This window comes from Grus americana, chromosome 18 (assembly GCF_028858705.1).
Source record: "Grus americana isolate bGruAme1 chromosome 18, bGruAme1.mat, whole genome shotgun sequence".
Lineage (NCBI taxonomy): Eukaryota > Metazoa > Chordata > Aves > Gruiformes > Gruidae > Grus > Grus americana.
In genome coordinates, this window is record NC_072869.1 from 1706610 (window position 1) to 1724823 (window position 18214).

General features: G+C 55.3%; 1 long non-coding RNA gene across 2 annotated transcripts in view; it reads left to right on the forward strand.

The window, feature by feature from the left end:
- The first annotated feature begins 4083 nt into the window (after positions 1–4083).
- Positions 4084–18214, forward strand: part of LOC129214701 (uncharacterized) — a 213363-nt gene continuing 199232 nt past the window's right edge. For both annotated transcript variants that reach the window (XR_008579784.1, XR_008579783.1), the window contains exons 1-2: positions 4084–4382; positions 11306–11829. This is a non-coding gene — a long non-coding RNA (uncharacterized LOC129214701). The remainder of the gene's footprint in view (positions 4383–11305; positions 11830–18214) is intronic.

Consider the following 18214-nt stretch of genomic DNA (forward strand, 5'->3'; position numbering starts at 1 on the left):
TTAACTGGTTTTGGGAGGGTATTTGAAGGTCAGAGGACTTTCAGAGGTTGCGGTGCTGGCCAGGCCCTGGGAACAGCCGTCCTGTGAGAACTCATTCCCAACTCACCCTTCCCGAATCTCTTTCTTCTTTATTTCGCCAATGCCGGTGCCCATCACCAAATGCTTTCTTGGTTGGTTGGGGTTTTTTTTTTTTTGTAAAAATCAGCAGCAAAGTCCACGGTGAACTTTATAGATGCGCCATTCACAAACTGGCGTGGTAAAAGTAACACGAGCTCGGGCTGTGAACCCAACCGTGCTACCGAGAAGGTGTTTGTACTAACAAAACTTTTACAAGAATAAGCAGTTTTTTGGGCTCCGCTCTCCCACAACAGGCTGGTGCAGCTGCAGGTCAGGGCAGACGGGCTCCGCTCGCCTCGTGGTGCTTTCCTTGTTTGTCTGGAGGAGTCAGCAGCCCAGTTCTTTCTCCCTGCCAAACCCTGGCAATTCAGTATCCTGAGGGTATTTTCAGCTGGAGAAGAATCGGCGCCCGGCCATCCTCCCGGTGGTATTTCAGCCCCGCGGGGCAGCGTAGCTGCGCTGCAGAGACCCCGACCCCAAAGCCAGCCGTGGAGCGAGGCGCAGAACTTGCCTCTCCAGCGAAACCCTCTTCCCTTTCCATTCGCCATCGCGCTGAGGATTTCCTCTGCTTAAAAACCTTCCACAAAGCAACTCAGAGGCAGCGTTGCCAGCGGCCGTGGGCAGTTTTGCCCCGTGTTCGGCAGCCCTTGGACCAAACCGCGCTGTCCTCCTGGCCAAGGAGTGCCCCGAGTCCCTGCCCTCACGGGATAAAGGATGCTTTCAGCTGCTCTGAGCAGATCTGCTGGGAAACCACTGATTTTCTGTGACTTGGAAACATCTGGCTGACATTCTTACATCCACCGGCTCTTGTGTAATTATCCTTATTACCCGATCCGCGTGCACTTTATCTTGCTTTATGGGCAATTCTGCTCTCCTTCCCTGCCCGCACCACCCACCACCATCACACAAGCACACAGGCCACTTTCCTAATTAAAACTCTGTGGTTTCTTCCTCTGGCTCAGGTCTCCCCTCCCCATCTCAGCAGTGGCTGAGGAATGTGAGACAGGAATGCTGTCCTCTCGCACGGAGCCAGGGAAGCGGGGAGGGGGGGGGCAGCTATCACTTAAAAACAATGTCTTTGTGTTTCCAGCCGCTGTAGTCACGCAAGGCCGTGCTGGTGTGTTCACAGCCGCCTGTCCCGCGCCTGCTCGCCTGCTGCCTCACCTGGCACCGATACGGCAGAGTTCAGCATCTTCCAAAACCTTTTAGCATCACGTCATGTTCTTGCAAAACCAGGGCTGGGAGCATCCCGTAAATCAATGCCAAGCTCTGCTGTGAACGAGTACCTCACCTTTCCATTCCAAGTCCTTCCTCAGACCGTTCTCGGAGGCTGGCTGGGGGTCTGTGTGCAGAGCAGAGGTACCTCACCGGCACCTGGGTTCTTTGCATGGTTCTTTTTACCGGTCGGACGTTGCAGGCAAAAGCCAGTGGAGCTGTGGCAGAGCCTTACAGTGCTGCGAGTCGCTTCGGGTGATGATGTCTAACAGAACTGTGTCCTGTGGGCGCGTGGCTCTGAAGGAAACGCCACTAGAAAAGGGAGCAAAGCTCGCTAATTAAGTCACAAAGGTGGTAATTTGCTTTCTGAAATCCCAGGCCATCCAACCACACAGCGCTGTGCTTCCAGCCTGTGCCCAGCCGATACAGAGACCCAGTTCAGGTCTTGTTGGGTCAGCAAGAGCCTTTCCATTGACTCTGGCGAGCTTTGGGTCTCATCCTGCCCATGAGCATCACGAGGCCCAGTGCTCCTCTCCCACCCAGCGCAAGGGGTTTCTGCTGCAGAGCAGGGGACAGTTCTGCATCCGTGTGTCTGTCTGTCTGCAACCCAGCCCTGGGTTTATGGTCTGAGCTGCTTTCGGGGGAGTTCCTGGCTGGGCCAGGTGAGGGACAGCGTGCCTGGACCTCGGCACGTCCAGCACCTCCGTCTCTGCTATAAATACCAAATTAGCATCTGCCATTTCTGGCGGTGGTGCTATTATTTTCCACGCTCGTTAGCCGCTCCTGAGGTTTCTCACCTGGTGCCCAGGGCAGGCTGCCTGCTTGTGTTTCTCATTTGCTGGGTCAAGTCCTGCCACATTTGGGAAGGTGCAACCTCTTACGGGTGAAGGTTTCCTAAAAGCGAAGGGAAGCAGGAGCCAAGCGGGGCTCCAGAGCAGAGGGAGAGGAGCAGGCAGCTCTTCTCCGCCGGTGACTCAGAGCCAGAGCAGCGAGCGTCTGCACACACGCAGCCAGCCAGAGGAAAATAAGCTCCATCATTTTACTGACCGGCAAGAAAAGGGAGAAAAAGAGAGCAGCCAAATTTCTGTGCTTGAATAAAAGCAGCAGAGCTCTTGGAGGCCGGAATCAGGACTTTCCTACCACTTCCCAACAGCGGAGGATCGTCAGACAGACAGTGCTGCACCTTCTCGGGCACTGAAGCTGCAGAGACTTGCAGAGGCGCAGCGCCAGGCTGGCACGGGCAGAACCCCAGGGGAGCAGGGCCCGGAGCCCCGCTGCTCTGCACGGGCATCGCCCCGCCAGCCGAGGGATGGGGACGGGACAGGGTGGCTCAGGGGCACACGCGGGGGCTGCGGCAGAGCCCCGCATCGGCGCATTTTCCCAGCTCTGCTCTTCGCTGCGAGTCACGCTCTGGCGCTTGCCAAACAGGTTTTAATTTCCAGAACGCGGGTATGAAAAAGCAACACAACCCCCTCCTCCACAGTGCTAAAATATTTTTTTTTTCTTTTTAATATACCATAAATGATGACCTTTTACCTCCTTAAGAAGGCAGCCAACACAAGCACAACAATGTGATTTGTGCAGCATTTCAGTTGCGGTTTCTTCAAGAAATTCATCTGGTCTCGAAGCAATTAAGGGAAGGGAAGCATTTCCACTCCGGCTTTGGGCCCTGAAAACCTGCCAGGAGGGTTTTTTTTCCTTCCCCTTCGCTCTCCCTCTTTCTCCCCCAGCCCCCCTTGCTCACTTGTCCTAGAAAACGTCTGCGGTTTCACTTCGGCAGCTCTCCCAAGCACGTGAGGATAAATCCTGACTCGACGCAGGTGGGAAGATGCTGGGTCCAGGTCCCTGCTCCTGCGCAGCTGATGGGGTGGGATATTGCCCGCCCGGAGCCGAGCCCAGTGCCCGGCCAGATGAGGGGCGCACAGGATTGTCCCCCCCGTCCAGCACCTTCTGCACCCTCCACCCTCTTCCCTGCCCAAAATTCGGTGGTCCCTCTGGCAGAGGGGCTGCGCCTTGGGGCTGGTGCCTCCTTTGGGGCATTTCCCTGCGCCGTACAAACCCCTGGACCGAGTCAAAAGCACGCGGGGCTCACAGAGCCGCAGGGAAACGTGTGGGACAAGGCCCCGTCCTGCGAGGACGCGCAGGTGACTTTGCCTGGACGGAGTGTGCTTGCAAGAATGGGCCTTAAATTAGCCCCTAACTCAACAGCACAGTTAATTGCTCATTCATTCCACAGATGGGTTAATAATTAAGTTAAATTAATAATTGGGACAATAATTAAACTAAACAATAACCAATACCTGGGACAATTGAAGTAATCGGTCTTAGCGCTAAGTATTTGGTGGGGTTACTCATTTACCCAGCAGTTTACGGGACAGATTCCGCACTCGGCCAGTTTGGCGTCAGGCCGGGTTTGCCGTGCCACGGCGGGATGCGACTCCTGGAGTCCCGTGATCTGCGGAGCTTTTCCAGGCGAAACCCCCGGCTTTCCCCGCCCCGGGGGACCGCGGAGAGCAGCGGGGGCCCGGCGAGAAGCAAAACCTGCCCCGGCCCTGCCACCGCCCCGGGGCCTCCCCCACCGCCGCGCCGTCCCCTCCCCGCGGCGGGCCGGGCCGGACAGACGGAGGGAGGGACGGAAGGACGGAGGGAGGCGGCTCCCGGCCCGGGGGGGAGGAACTACAAGTCCCGTGAAGCCGCGCCGCCCGCCCGCCGGAGCGGGGCTATATAAGGGGGGAATGGCCCGGCCGCCCCAGTCGGAGCATCCCTGGCTGCAGCGGCGCTGGGCCCGTTCCCCCCAACCCCCCCGGCCACCTGCGCGCCCCGGGCCGGCTCCCGCACCGGCAGCCCCGCAGACATCCCCGCTGGCGGGGGGCTTCTCCGCGGGGCCGTGCCCGGACCCCGGAGGGGGATGTGGATATGGAGGAGGAGGAGGAGGAGGAGGATGATGATGCCGCTCCCCGAGCCCCGGGAGGGTTTCGGCGCTGGCAGGCGCAGCGTGGGGATGCGGGGGGGGAGCGGTGCGGAGGCGGCAGCGGCGCGGCCCGTCGGAGGTAGGTGCCCTGCTCGGCCCGGGGGGGGAGAAGGGGGTACGGGGGCTCGGGGTCTGCAGCCCGGCCGGGGCACCCCCGCCGTGCCGCGGTCCTGCCGCGGTCCCGTTACTCGGTGCGGCCCCCGGGGTGGGGGGTTAGGGGGGAGCCCCCCCCCGCCCCGTGCCGGCTCCGTGCCCGTACCATCCGCCTTTGTGTCCCGCCAGGTCCGGGCCGCCCCCCCGGGGCTCGGGGCTCGGGCCCGGGGATGCTCCTTGTCCGGGGGTCGAGCGCGGAGGGGAGGGTGAGCGCCTGGTCCCGGCTAGCAAAGAGAGGGAAGGATTCCTCTTCTCTCTAAGAAAAACCGCGTGGACGTTATCTTTCTTCGGTTTTGGGTTTTTTTTTGGGGGGGGGAAGTGGGGGGAGGACACGACATGACTTTTCCCTTCTCCTCCCGTGGGAAAACCTTGTTTGAAAGGCTTGCAAGGGCTCGGTGTGACCGAGGGAGCGTGGTGTGCCCCGGGCAGGTGCCTGGCCGAGGTGATGGGTGCTGTATGGCCTTGGGGAGCCGGCAGCCCCCCCGCTCTGCTGGGGGCTGAGGGGTCTCCCCAACATTTGAGGGGTCTCCCCAGCATTAGGTGCTGTCTGGCATGAGCCCGGCAGTGAGGAACACTTGATCGGGATTGGTGATGCAAGGTATCTGTGATGCACAAGAGCACTTTTGTGTGAATTCTGGAAAAATATGAATGACTCCCTTATTTTGCTCGCTACAACAAAAAGACCACACCAGTCTAGACCTGCAACCAATAACACACATGAAAATTAGGGCTGTCTGCTCTGAGGGACCCAGCGTGTTGAGGAGAACACCAGCCCTTCCAGCGTGCGAGCCTGCTGATCCGTACGGAGGGTGAGGGATGCTTGTTTGGGGAAAGGATGTTTGAGGTTACTTTGATATAAACAAGAGAAGCTTTTATTGCCCAGACATTGTTAGTTGTTGCTCTTTGCTGGCTTGGAATGTGTTTCCTCTGAAGGGTTTTGAGACTAGAGGAATTGCTCAGCTCTCTTGCTAATTGAGACATCTTTTTATAATCACGGTCACAGCTGGTGGGATGAAACTGGGGGGGGGGAGAGGGCTGGTGTGCAGTGACTCAGGCCTTGGGAAGAAGCTGCGTCTCCGTTTGCCTGACATTCCGAAGGGGAGATTCCAGCTTGGAGGCTGGAGCAGTGTACACAAGGATGCTTTTCGTCTCTACTGTCAGGCAGGTGATATTTTCAGGACGTTAGCTTTCTTGTTTCCCTGTAAAATTAGGGATGGGTGGAAAAAATCTTTCCAGGTTTCCCCAGTTAATCTCAAACCCTCCCACAGGTGTGAGACTAAACGTGTGGTGAGTTTGAACCCAGTAATGGGGAGACATCACGGGGCACAATGGTGCTGCAATATGTTTGCGCTCGCTTTTCTCAAAGGCTTTGCCGCAAAAAGAGCCAGAATTTCTTGGACTTGCTCTTCACAGGAAGCTGCTTATTTACTGGTTGCTTTCCATGTGCAGGTGTCTCAAATGAAAGCTAGTCTGAGATGTGGCACCCCTCAAGCTCTGTGTTGGTGATAACCTTTTGTGGGGCGCTGTCGCATGGCAGTGGGGTCCCTCTCTGCAGCCCCTCTGACAGTGGGGATGTAGAGCTTTCTGATGGGAAGAAGGTCTGTAACTCGAGCGTGAAGGTGCTTTGCCAGCACAGCATATGTGAAGAGGAATACAATCCATTTCTTGCACTGGCAGTGGGAAGTAACCTCACTCTTACGGCCAGGAGTGTTCCCTTCGTGGTGTCTCCCAAGCTGCGGGGTGGGACGGCTGTGCTGTGGGAGTTTGATCTGCGTTTGCATGGCAGAAACCCACTGTGGAGCGTGGGGAAGCCTGAAGCAGGGTGAGATGTTGGCTGCAGTGGGCAGCAGTCACCGGCCTGTTTCTCTCCAGGGCTCAGATGCTGTGCTCTGGCAGATTTGGTTACCGTGGCTGGAGATGCTGGTGCTGCGGGTGCTTCTCCTGCCCCACGGGCTGGGAGCAGCAGTGTGTGTCCCTGCCCAGCCACCTCCGCTGAGCCAGAACATCGGTGCCAGCAAAGTCCAGAACGGATCCTCCTGCCTGCAGCAACTGGGCTATAAGAGCCACGGGGGAAACAACCCAAATGGTCTCAACCCCAAATCTACTGCACTTTGTCAGGACGCGGTACAGAGGCATTGAATTGGGGCTGCCACTGGCAAAGGACCCTGGCAGAGAGCTCTGCCGTGGCCGTGCTGGAGCTGTGACCTGGGGAAGGCAGGTTCACCCCTTCTGCGCTGGAAGAGGAAGGGATGCCCTAAAACAAGCAGGGAGAATTGGTGGTCACAGTGACTTGCAGTGGACATCGTGACATGTTTGAGGCCCAGCTAGAAATTAAGCTACACATTATGGGGGGTTCAGTAGCCTCAAAACCAGACTCAGGTGCTATTTCATCTACACTTGCCTGACTTGGGGCTCTGTTACAGGTTGCAGAGCAGGCAGGATGTAGGGGATGGATGTTGTGACCTGGGACCTGACTCTTTCCTAAGCAAATGCTTCTGTCTGCAGCAAAGCACAGCTGTGAAACCTGGAAGCCCTGGGCTATGACCTGGCTCTTCTCAGGGCTGGATTTTGGTGTGCAGTCCTCTTGTCCTTGGTTTTAAATATATCTGATATAGTAGCATCACTTCTCCTTGGTCATGGGTGTTTTTCAGTAGTGACTGGCCCAGATCTGGACTGTTTTGGACTCAGGCTCTTCTATCTGGGGGTTCTTCTGTATGAGAAATGATCAGAGTGCCTTAAATTTTAGGAGATCAAATGTCTTGGGCCACACCCGCTCCCCCTCCCTCTGGCTCTCTGAGCCCCAGACAATGGGGGGATAATGCCAGGAGCACAATGCAGCTTGCTGGGGGGTTTTTTTGTTTGTTTGAACTTTGAACAGAAAAGCAAAGCAACAAAAGAGAGGGCAAGAAAAGCACAGTGTTTTGCCAGCTACCAAGGCCGGCCAGAAAGTTATAACTGCATTACAAAGGGCAGCCTTGTTCAGAATGGCTTATTTCATCAGAAAGATGTACTTAAAACAAAAATTAAGGGGCAAATGCTAGCATAAAGTCCCCCACGTTAGTATAAACACTGCATGAAAACGCTTTTATTACCTCCTATAACTCCCTAATAAATACTGTTCCTTTTTGATGAGAGCTCTTAACGCAGGATTAGGGTTTACAGTGCGTTGCCTTATTAGTCCCTGGAGACAGAGCCCATGTTCAGTGTGGCTTCGTGTCCTGCTCTGCAGCCTGCTTTCAGAGCCTCAAAGTTTCTGCCTTTCTTCATTTTGGGTTTTTCCCCTCTGTGGCAGCATCTGAATTGCAGGCAGCACTTTCCTGGACCAGCACCCAAGAGGAAAACTGGAATGAATGTGGTTAGGGAGGTTATTCTCACTTCTAGTTCATCTGTAAGTGTGTCTTCTTCCAAACAGGGCTGATGAGGTGCGAAGACCTTGGCCCCAGGGTTGTGCTGCACCCATACCTAAGAAGGTAACATTTTTCCTTCAATTGGCTGGCTTTTTCTGCCAAGCCACAGATGTTTTTTGAGGGCTAAAACCTAAGCCTTTAAATAAATGTGTTTGATCCTTGGGTGGTTGTACAGCTTTCCTGGAAAAAAAAAAAAAAAGCCCGGAATGGGTTTTGTATCAGGAGCAAACATTATCTAGTCAGGCTCTTTTTAATGCTTCTTCCTCCAGGGTTGTTTTCTTGCCTCTTCTCCCTGGGAGGGGATCAGAGCTGTCATCTGTCTGGTATGGCTACAGCAAAATTACCCGTAGTCTCGCGAAGGAGTAAAACTGCAATGGCTGTTCTTAGTAAAGCTCAGTCGAAGGCAACCTTGAACCTCTCAAGGAACATGACTTGGTCATGAGCGTTAAAAGGCTTTTGCACGGTACTGTACGGGAGCTTTGGACTGGCTGTGAAGTGGTGCTGTGGATTGTTTGAACATGTCCTGTACCGGGTCAGGTGAAGGCAGGATGCTTGGGGACCTCGGTGTGATGTCCTCTCCAGTCTGGGATGGATGGGGGCTTCACTGCTGTCACTCGAGTTCCCTTCAGCTCCTGCTGGTGGTCCTTAAACTGCAGGTTCAGGTCAGTGTGTTTCAGGAATGACTTCTGAATTTTGGAAGTTTTTTTCTAAGTTGGTGTGAGGGGAACACATTTCTGGTGTGTGGGCTCATGCTGGTAGCCGGGAAATGCAGAGAAGGTCCCTTTGGGATTTGTGGGTTGAATGATCGTGGTGTTTCTTTGGCAGGTGGCATTCTCTGCCCATCTTCGTTCTCTGCAGATAAGCTCCGCACTAGGACTGGCACATGTCCACGTAGGGTGGATCGCTGTTGGAGGGACAGGAATCTGCTGCCAGCACCTGGGACCTGGGGTGCCAGTGACACCAAGAGGCAGTCTGACTTGTTCTGCAGCTGGATGGCCAAATGCCTATCTCTGATGCAATGAACTTGGAAGTAAACTTGATGAATTCAAGCTGACAGGAACTTTTCTGTCTTTCCAAGACAAGAGGGTCCTGCTTGGTGATTGTTGGGAGCCTCTGAGCAGAATCTGTGAGCTGAGTGCTGCCACCTCTGAAAAGCAGCCTTTGAGGAAAGGCTGGGGAGAACAGGTCCCCTTGTCTGCTGGGGCGAGGTTGTACGTGGGCTCGAGCAGCCCTCTTCCTTCGTGGCCAGAGAGCTCTGCTATGGGCTTGATATTTGCATGTGTGGTTCCAGCATCTCCTCACAAGTTGGAGGTGAGGAGGAAATGAGGGAGCCTGGTGGGGTGAGGTCCTGGTGAGATGTTGCACACCTCTGGGGTGCAAGCAGGGCTCAGTTTGGGGGTGGGAAAATGTCAGCATCTGGGCTGTGGTTGCTGCTGCAGATGCCACAAATGCTGAAATAAGTCACTCTGAAAGTGGTTGGGATCTGTTGGTGATAACCTGGAGCTGAAGCTCACCAGCCAAACTGCTGTGGCTCCAGCTCCTCTTTCTGGGCTGTGTAAAGCTGAGAGTGTCTGCAGAAGACTCTCCATTAGGAAGTTAGGGAGGAGCTGCTCACCTGGAGCTGGCTGGCAGGTCTCTCAGTCCGTGTGAGCGGTGGGCAGGCTGTGTGTCAGCCATGGAAGCGCCGTCCTCTCTCTGCAGAGTATCGTGCAGGTTTGCATCCCGGGGGCATGTCGCTGCATGCGCTCGCTCCTGTATTGCTGGAGGGACCATGGCATCCTGGTCCATCAGTGGACACTTGAGTCAAATGTGGTTCCTGGGAGATTCCCTGTTCTGCAGCTTATTGCTTCTGAGGCAGGAGGACTTGGAGGCAGCAGAGCAGATGGTCCTGGGGAGGAGAAGGTGGCTCACGTAGCGGGTACCTGTCTGTGGGAGGGAGGAGGACATCTGCTCACAGGGTCCGGGCAGCTCCCTTGGCAAAGGGGAATGGGATGGTGACCGTCATCCTACCTCTTGTGTTTGTCCGAAGGGTATATGTCAGATCTTCCCAGCCGAGGACTCGGGAGGGGGAGGGAGGGCTTCCCAGCCCAGCGGACTGGATGGGAAATAATGCTCCCCTTTTTATAGCTTCTTCAATTGTTCCTGAAAATCCTTTTTAAAAGGAGGAAAGTTCCTTCCTTCCTTTCAGCTCCCGGTATCTTTAAGAATTCGCTCTATTGTGAGCCCAGGACAGAGACCCTTCTATGAGGGCTGCATAGGCGCTCTTCGGAGGCCCCCTCCCACCCCCTCCCAACAAGCCCCCATTCTCCTCTGAAGAGGGTCCCTCTGTCTAACGCCAAGTAACTCTTAAGGGTAGCATTTATCCTCGGGCACTCAGCTCACAAAGCGTGTTGGAGTGTCAAATAAACTCACTCCAGCCTGCAAAGAGAAGAGGAAGAAAATACAAAACCCCCTTTATTTCCACCCCTGCAGGGAAACAAATACGGACTTTGTGCTGGAGAGCAGCAGCGCCCTAACGAAGCAGGGTAGTGCGTGTACTAATGTATCTCTCATAAAATTGTGTGTGCACGCACACGTGATAGTGTGTGCACGGACCTGGCAGACGAGCAATAAATCAAAATCCCTCTAAACAAGCGTTGGCCGTTCTGCGTGTCCGCTGCTTTCTAGGCAGAGGTGGTCACTGCTGGCTGTCGGTGAATTCTTTGGGTTTGCTTTTGGGGAGGGGTGCAGAGAGGAAGATGCTGGTTCTGTCCTGGGCCCTCTGCTGTTACCAAGGTGAGGGACAGTGGGGGCTGTGCTCAGCCACATCCGCAGCAGGTCCTGTGATCCCTGAGCAGACCTTTGGAAGGGCTTAGCACAGCCGAGCTCTGCTGCAGGTGCTGATTTCATCAGGAAACTCTTGCAGGAGGGGAACTCAGCTCCTTGTCCTGCTGTGGGGACTTTGCCATGGGAGATGACGGTGCTGCACGCCCTTGCAGCTGATGTGCTGCTGTCAGTGCAAATTGTGGCGGTTTTGAGCCTTGTGGCTGCCTTTGCCTCTACTGCTGTGCAGCGGCGATGTGGTGCCCTGCGAAGAAATCGTTGTCCCCCTTCTGTGGATGGATTTAAACTGTAGTCCTCAGGTTGGCAACCAGTGTGACCAGTACTGACCAAACAACTGGGACACTAACATCTAAGCAAGGACTGCCTGCTCCCTGGGGATGTGTCCACCAGCATGGCCAGTACCTCTGCTCAGCAGCAGTAAGAAAAATCCTTCTTTGCTTCAGCTTCTTAATGCTGAATTTGGGAATATCTTGCAGCTGTGCTACATGGGATGTGCTCAGATGCCCTCAGATGTTCCTGCAGCTGACAGCAGACCTGTAGAATGAGATGCAACTCTGGCTGTGCTGTGGTGGCCAAGGGTTGCTGCTGTTCCCTCATCCTGACACTTGTTTCTCTACAGGTTTTGGTAGCTTGTCATTACTGAAAGGGGCGGATGCCGTCAGCCACAACAGCTGTTGGACCGTCCTCGTACCCAGAAGTGAGGAGACAAAAGTGTGACCATGTGCAGGCTTGGGACTTCTTCCCCTCCACCAAGCAAATGGGTTCTGAGCCAAGAGGATTTGTCTCTGGATGGTTTATCTCTACTGGGATCTCTGGAGTGATAAGCCATCGTGGACTGACGTGGGTTTTGGATGCTCCCTTCCGTCTGTAGCTGGGAATGTCACGGCCAGAAAGTCTGCAGACACCTGCTGCTCTCAAAATCTGGTGGATTACTTCTTTTGGCATTATTCTGCTAGTGCTGTGGTTTTGACTAATCTGGTGGAACTGGCTTCGCTACATGAAATCTCCAGTTGACAGATGTGGAAAAGCAGCGGTTACAGCCAAATGCTACAGTGTCCCCTCTTTTTCTGGGCTGCTTACTCTGAGCATCGTGGCTCTGGAGGAGGAAGGAGTCTACGCGCATGTGTAGGACAAGTCCTGCTGGTGAGTCACGAATATGTATTTTTCTTCCCTTTTTAAAAAACAACCAAACCTTCCTGTGGGACTGGCTTCCTAGAAAACTATATTTTCCCCCACTTGAGGAAAAAATGCCAAATCTAGTGACCTGCTGCTCCAGGGGGAATAGGAGAGTAGATAGGTTCTTTCCGAAAGCTGAAGTGGCTTTTCCTCCTGCGTTAATCAGAGCACTAACTTTTTAGTACCATTTGAGCCTGAAATCCCTAATAAGAGTTTTCTTCCTGGAGTTATATTGCTGAGTAATGGACAAAGGAATTAAAGCGAGGCAGCCCCCAAGCAGGTTTTTCTTTCTTTCCCTGGCAAAGGGGAACCCTGCTGACTTTCCGCACTTTAAAGCGTGTGGAAACAGCGGTGGTGGCTGCATGGGGGAGCCTGCCGCTTGTTAGGCTGACTGGGAACAATGCGTGGCTTGTCTCGAGGGTACCGCACGGCTCCCGGTGCCGGGGCGGACGCAGGGGATGACCCGAAAGGCTCCCTTCGGAGGGCAGTGCGGTGTAAGTCTCCTTGCCATGGAAAAGCCATTTTTCTGGGGAAGGGGCCGGGGGGGGGAGGGAGGTTGCTAGAAAATGATGCCAGGGCTTTGGATTTTGAGGGGACTTGTACCAGTGTTGATGGACGTCTCAGAGCGTGATGCTGGGAGGTTTTCCCTGAGGGGCTTTGCAGGAGCAGCCGTGGCTGTGTGAGGGTGCGTGGCCTGGGAGGATGAGGATTAAACGTGGGGATTTCTGCTTGGGTGGAGAATGAGCTGGTGACTCCTGTGCTGGTGCAGACGGGGTTTGCCCTCGCCAGCCCGTTGTACTGTCTCTTGTCCAGAGGTAAATGGGACGGTCCTGTCTTGGCTTTCCTTGGGGACTGGCCCACTAGTGACACCTGGCTTCTGTGGTCCTTGTGTCCTGGTGAGGACATTCCCCTTCAGTCTCTGTTCCCTGCGCAGGCTCTAAGCCTGCAGCTGCTTGGGCCCTTTGCTCTGAACTGGGGTGGGTCCAGCTTGGTTTTGGGGTATGGAGCAGCACTGACTCTCACTTGGGAAGGTGCTGCAGTTCACCCTGCCCAGACTGCCTTCTCATGTGTGTTTTTCTGTAGTGAACTTTCCTCTGGGAGAACAAGGCTGAGAAATGTGATGAATAAAGGGAAAACTGCTGCTGGGAAAGACTTGGGTTTTTTTTAAAGCACATTTCTGGTTAGAGCTCATCTGTTCTTGTTTGCTGGTGATCAGTCAGTCCAAGAAGCCTGATGCAGGCTGGCAGGAATGTGAGGTCTATGTTAGCATCCGTTGAGGAGCAGTACGGCTGTGGACGTGTTCTGCAGCAGCTGAGCAGCTGACACTGCCAGTGTGGTTAAAGGGAAACTGAGAAAAGCTGTAAAGCTGCTGTTCTTCCCCTCACTGAATGCAGATCTGGGAGGATGTGGTGTGTGCCCTCCCCAGAGACAGCTCTGCCAGCTGGGTGCTCCTCAGGATGGATGGAGATGGCAAATGCAAACCTGAAGAGCCAAGTGGCTGAAGATTGCTTGATTGATGTTCTGCACTGCAACTTCCAACTATTTGAACGGAGCTGAGATGTTTTAATTTCCTTCCCTTGTCAGTGTCTGACTGGTGCTGTTATAGCTCAGTCTCTTCCCAGACCCTTGTGATTGTGGTTTTTGCTTGATGAGCATCTGAGTGTTACCGAGTCCTTGACTTCATCCCTTTCCAACATGAGTCTCTTGGTTTCCTGTCCCTGCCTCTGAAATGCGAGGAGGAGGAGGGATGAGATCGTGGACGTGCTCTTGCTGGTCACACAGCAGATTCTCAAGTGCTGAGCTCCTTGGGCTGAGGCAAGGCAGAGGCTTTCCACCCCGAACTAGCATAACGCAGCTCAGGCCTGCTTGGCTCTGCACCGGCTTCTGTGATAAAGGGCCAGGCTGGTACTTGGAGTTTGGCTTTATTTTGTGCATCTTCAGCTTTGAGAGATGCCCCGTGAATGGATGCCTTCGCTGTCTGCTTGGTTGCTCTCTGCATATGTGTAATAAATGATGCACCGAGCTCTGCTTGCTCTGAGGACCCTGCTGGGAGCCTGGGTCATGGGTGCAGAGCTCAGTCCTCCTGAGAGGCTGCTCGTGGTGGCCGCATGGCAAGGCAGGCTCAGGTGGCTGAGACAGTCCTGTTCTGGTACCGTGCTTTGTCCTGGATCCTGAAAGGAATAAATTCCGACCTAGAGGTCCTTGTCTCTAGTTGCGGGTAGCAAAACTTTTTAACGTGATCTTAAGTAGCAATCCCTTGTTGCGCGCTCCGGCCTGTAAACTATTCCTTGTCAGAGGCACTTTCTCACCTTTAATTGCTCAGTGGAGAGCAAGCAATTCCCCTGGGCAACCACGGAGCAGAACCCGACCCCTGCCAGGGGCCCTGGTGTGCAGCATCCGGTACAGCTGGCCTGAGGGATGCTGCAGGGAAGCGCAGTCCTGCTGGGCGGCAGGTGAGGTTGGGGCCGGGGGAAACCCACACGCAAACTGCCAAAAGCTTTAGGGACTAAGTGGCCTTGCTCAGCCGCTCGCCTTGCATGCATCTCCACCTCTGCCGGGCGGCTTCCCGCGGCTGCCCCCCCATGCTCAGCCTCCCGGGGGGGCGTACACCCCCTCCGAGGGCAGCCCGCTCTGCGCTCCCGGCAGCCGGGTGCCCTCCCCGGGCAGGGGGACGCTGGCGCTCGGCAGGATCCGGCGGGAGCGGTGCTGGGTGCGCGCTGACACCTGCCGGCAGCGGCGGGCAGAGTCTGGCAGGGGACAGGCAGCACCAGGCAGGGCCGGCAGGGGGCGGGCGAGGGCAGGCAGCGGCGGGCAGCGCTGGCCCCCCCCCCCCCCCCCCCCCCCCCATGGCAGGGGACCGCGGTGCGGAGAGCTCGGGAGAGCATCTCCGGTCGGGGGCTGGGAAGAGCCAGGGGGTTTTGTCCCCCACTCCGGGTAAATGGCCCCAAATTCTGCCCCTTCCCGCGGGTGGGGCTCCCCCGCAGCTGCAGCTCCGTGGTCCGAACTGCGGCGGCTGTAGGGACCGGGGAGGGAACCTCCCGGGGTGCTGCACGCTGTGGTGGGGCTCCTCCGGGGGACTGGGAGGCGGATGGAGAAAGAAGGCGATGATTGCTGATGGGGGGTATGTAAGTCCATTTTAGGCGTTTTGGACAGTAGGAGATAAGAGAAGGTGGCTGCGGAGAGCACGGTGTGCTTGCAAACTGCAAATCTGGTCAACGCAAGAGGGGGCAAACAAATGTATTTTATTTTTTTTTAATTCGGTGGATTTCTAAGGTGAATCTCTGCTCAAAAAAAATGAGGCTGAGAGAAAGTATGATCAGCATGCTCTTGTTTCTGATGCTTATTGGTGCTTTGACAGGTCAGACAAATTCTCCCTGTGTTCCTTTCCCCTTGATATCTCCTCACAGCTTTGAGCAATGTCTGGGTGGCTTGGTTCAGCTACCAAATGGTTGCTTACTCCAAAAAGTCAGCAAGCAAAGAGCTGTTCCTGTTGCTGACAGCTTCAGGTGGTGAATGGCACCAATTCTGGGAAGGGGCTGGAGACTGACCACAGCCAGGGCAGCCTCTGCAGTATGCCTGAGTGTCTGGAGAACATCTTGGGAGCTCTCCTGATCCTTCCTCTTTTGCTTCTCAGCCTCTCCTGTACACATCTGCAGGAACTTGTGGGTGCCCTTGTTCTGGCTGCACATGAGGAGCCCGTGGCCAGGCTGCTTTTAGCACAGAGAAGCTAATCCCACCTGCCGGTACGCACTGAGGGCATGAAGCCACTTTGGAAGGAGCCTGAACTGTTCTTAGATTGTTCTCAGTGGCAAATAGAAGGCAAACAGGAAGGTGGGGAACTGTCAGGAGAGGAAAAGAAATCAACATAAACCTCCTGTTGCTGTATCTAAGCTCATCCCCACTGTAAATGCCACATGATGTCCTTGTTCCTCTCTGAGCTGAAAAAGCTGGGGGGGGGGGGGGAAGGTGCAGAGAAGGCCATGGAGCAACCAGCTTCCTGGAGAGCAGAAGTGAAATGGGGCAGGGCTGCTCCATCACGAGAGTGCGATATAGGAGGGGGAAAACATCAAATTGGTGTCTGCTCTGGAAAAAGTCGCGGGAGGGAGGGGAATGACAGTGATTCGCGGCGTACCGGGCGGCAGAGGCTCCTGGCGCGGCGGGGGTTGCCCGGTGCCCCCGCCCGCGGCCGCTGGATGGCAGCGATGCTCCGCGGCATCCCCCGCCCGGCTCCCGCCGCCTCCGCGCTCCGCTTCGCTGGTGGCTTTTATCGCCTGCCCCTCCCCACCCACCCGCGCTAACGGCTGCTCTGCGGGGGAGAGGGTGCCCACCCTTGGGAGGGGGAAGGTGGCTGGGAGTGGGCGCTGCTGCTGCTGCTAGGTTAAGGGGAGGCTGGAGCCGCGCAGAGCAGGCGGTGAGATGTCCTCTTGCCCTCCTGCTCCCCAAAGCGCAGCCTGGGCACTCGCGATGGCATCCCTGCGAAGGCTGGGGGCAAGGGCGCAGCTGGCAAAGCTGGGCTTAGGGTCTGCTTTCCCTTTGGCTGCAGAGAGAGATGGAGAATGGCTTTTTGAGGGCAGGGGAAGGTAATTCTGGAGTAGGAACATCCGTGTGCTGGCTGGAGCGGAGGATGTAGCATGGTAGCTCCCAGAGCGTGTTCGGGTAGGTGGCTGACCAGCTGCTGAGGGCGCTTGCTGGTGCTTTGAGACCTGGATTAAATCCCTTACTAGGGCATCCTCCGTGACCGTGGGCACCTGAATAGGGCTGTGTCTCTGTGCCCCATTTCTTCAAGGTTTTGGGGCTATCAGCAGTTCCTAACTTCCCTGCATGCTCGTGGAGGTAATATCCAAAAGCAAGTACACTGAGGCTAGGGTGTCAAGGCAATAAGGGGTGAGTCTGGGGAGGGAGCTGGTCTGGGGCTATAAACATGACCTCTGTGGATCTGGTTTTAGCCCACAGCATTTGACACTTCAGAAAAACTGTTCAGCTATATCTAAAAAGCTGCTGATCCATGAGCGTGACATAAAAATGTGGGTGCTGAGGGCAGGACTGGTCCTGAGGCCACCTCACATGGTAGCTCTGGGCTGTACCTGGGGCATCACCCTGGGAATCAGGGCTGGTGTGTGCAGGGGCAGGAGGACACGGGGAGAGCAAGAGGCTGATGCTTGAGTGATGATAGCCTTAGGGGTGCACTGATGCAGAGGCATCTGCTGTCCCCGCCTGTCTCCAGGCCACCTACACAGCATTCCTGGAGCTGTGCGGCTGATGCTGGGACAGTTCAACGTGCTGCCTTTCCCCAAAGAAAAGGCGTTGAAAACCTCCTGCTCTGCCTCTCCCTTTCTCGTCGTCCTTCTCTGACTCCCCCAGGAAAAGAGGGGTTGGGAGCGCTGTCTGGCTCTGCTTCCACATTGCCCTGTCTGGAAGCGGGTGAATTATTGCTGGATAAACCAGCGTGTTTGGCTGCCTTGAAAAGCACTTCCAGAGCAGTTACAGACTACTTGGTCGGCACCACTCACATTGAAAGGTTTCACTGTCCAGGCTGCCTCCTCGATAGCTGGAGCCAACTGAAAATTCCACCAGCGCTACCAGCCCCAGAGCCGGGTTTCCATGGTGAATGTATTTCGGTTCCGCACCTAAAAGCCCGGAGCTTTTGGGAAGTTTTTTTTTTTTGCTCTGAGTGTCACAGTTTGCCCGTCGCTCTGTCTTGCTTTGCCGAAGGAGGTCCTCTGGCTTTCCCTAGCTGGCTGCTGCCTTTGGAGAGAGAGAGAGATGCTTTAAAGGCCTCTGACAGCTGATGCCTTGGGGACAGGCTCATGAGCTTTGTTCTCACGCTGCTGTGGACTCCAACACACCCCTCTGCCTCTGGGGTGCTGCGTGAGGCTGAGGTATGGTCTGTCCTGGGACCTGTTTTTTCTCACGCCAGGGCTTGTCCCTGCCAATGCATCTGCCTGCTGCACCGCACTCCTTCCATACGTGCCTTCCGCTTGCCGTTATAAACCACAATAAACCTGGTTTAATTTGCCAAGGTGCTCGTTCAAGCCCTTCCAACACGACTTGCTTTAAAACCAAATGAAATGTTTATACAGGGACTTTGCATTGAATAAGCTGCAAGTTGCACCTTCAAGGAAATGGGTGCGAGTGTGCGTGCCCACCCCACCGCTCTGCACAGCCCCGGCCGAAGCCTCCTGCGGCACCGCTGTCCTGACCCCTTCCCAGCCCTCCATGTATGGGCTGCCAGGCAAAAAGATAGTTTAAAAACTTTATCTAGGCTTCCCGTGTGCTGCCTTGCATGCCTTTATAATGCAAAGGAGGTTTTGAGTTTATGTATTTGCCCTTCCTCGGGGGTGCATCTGCCCAG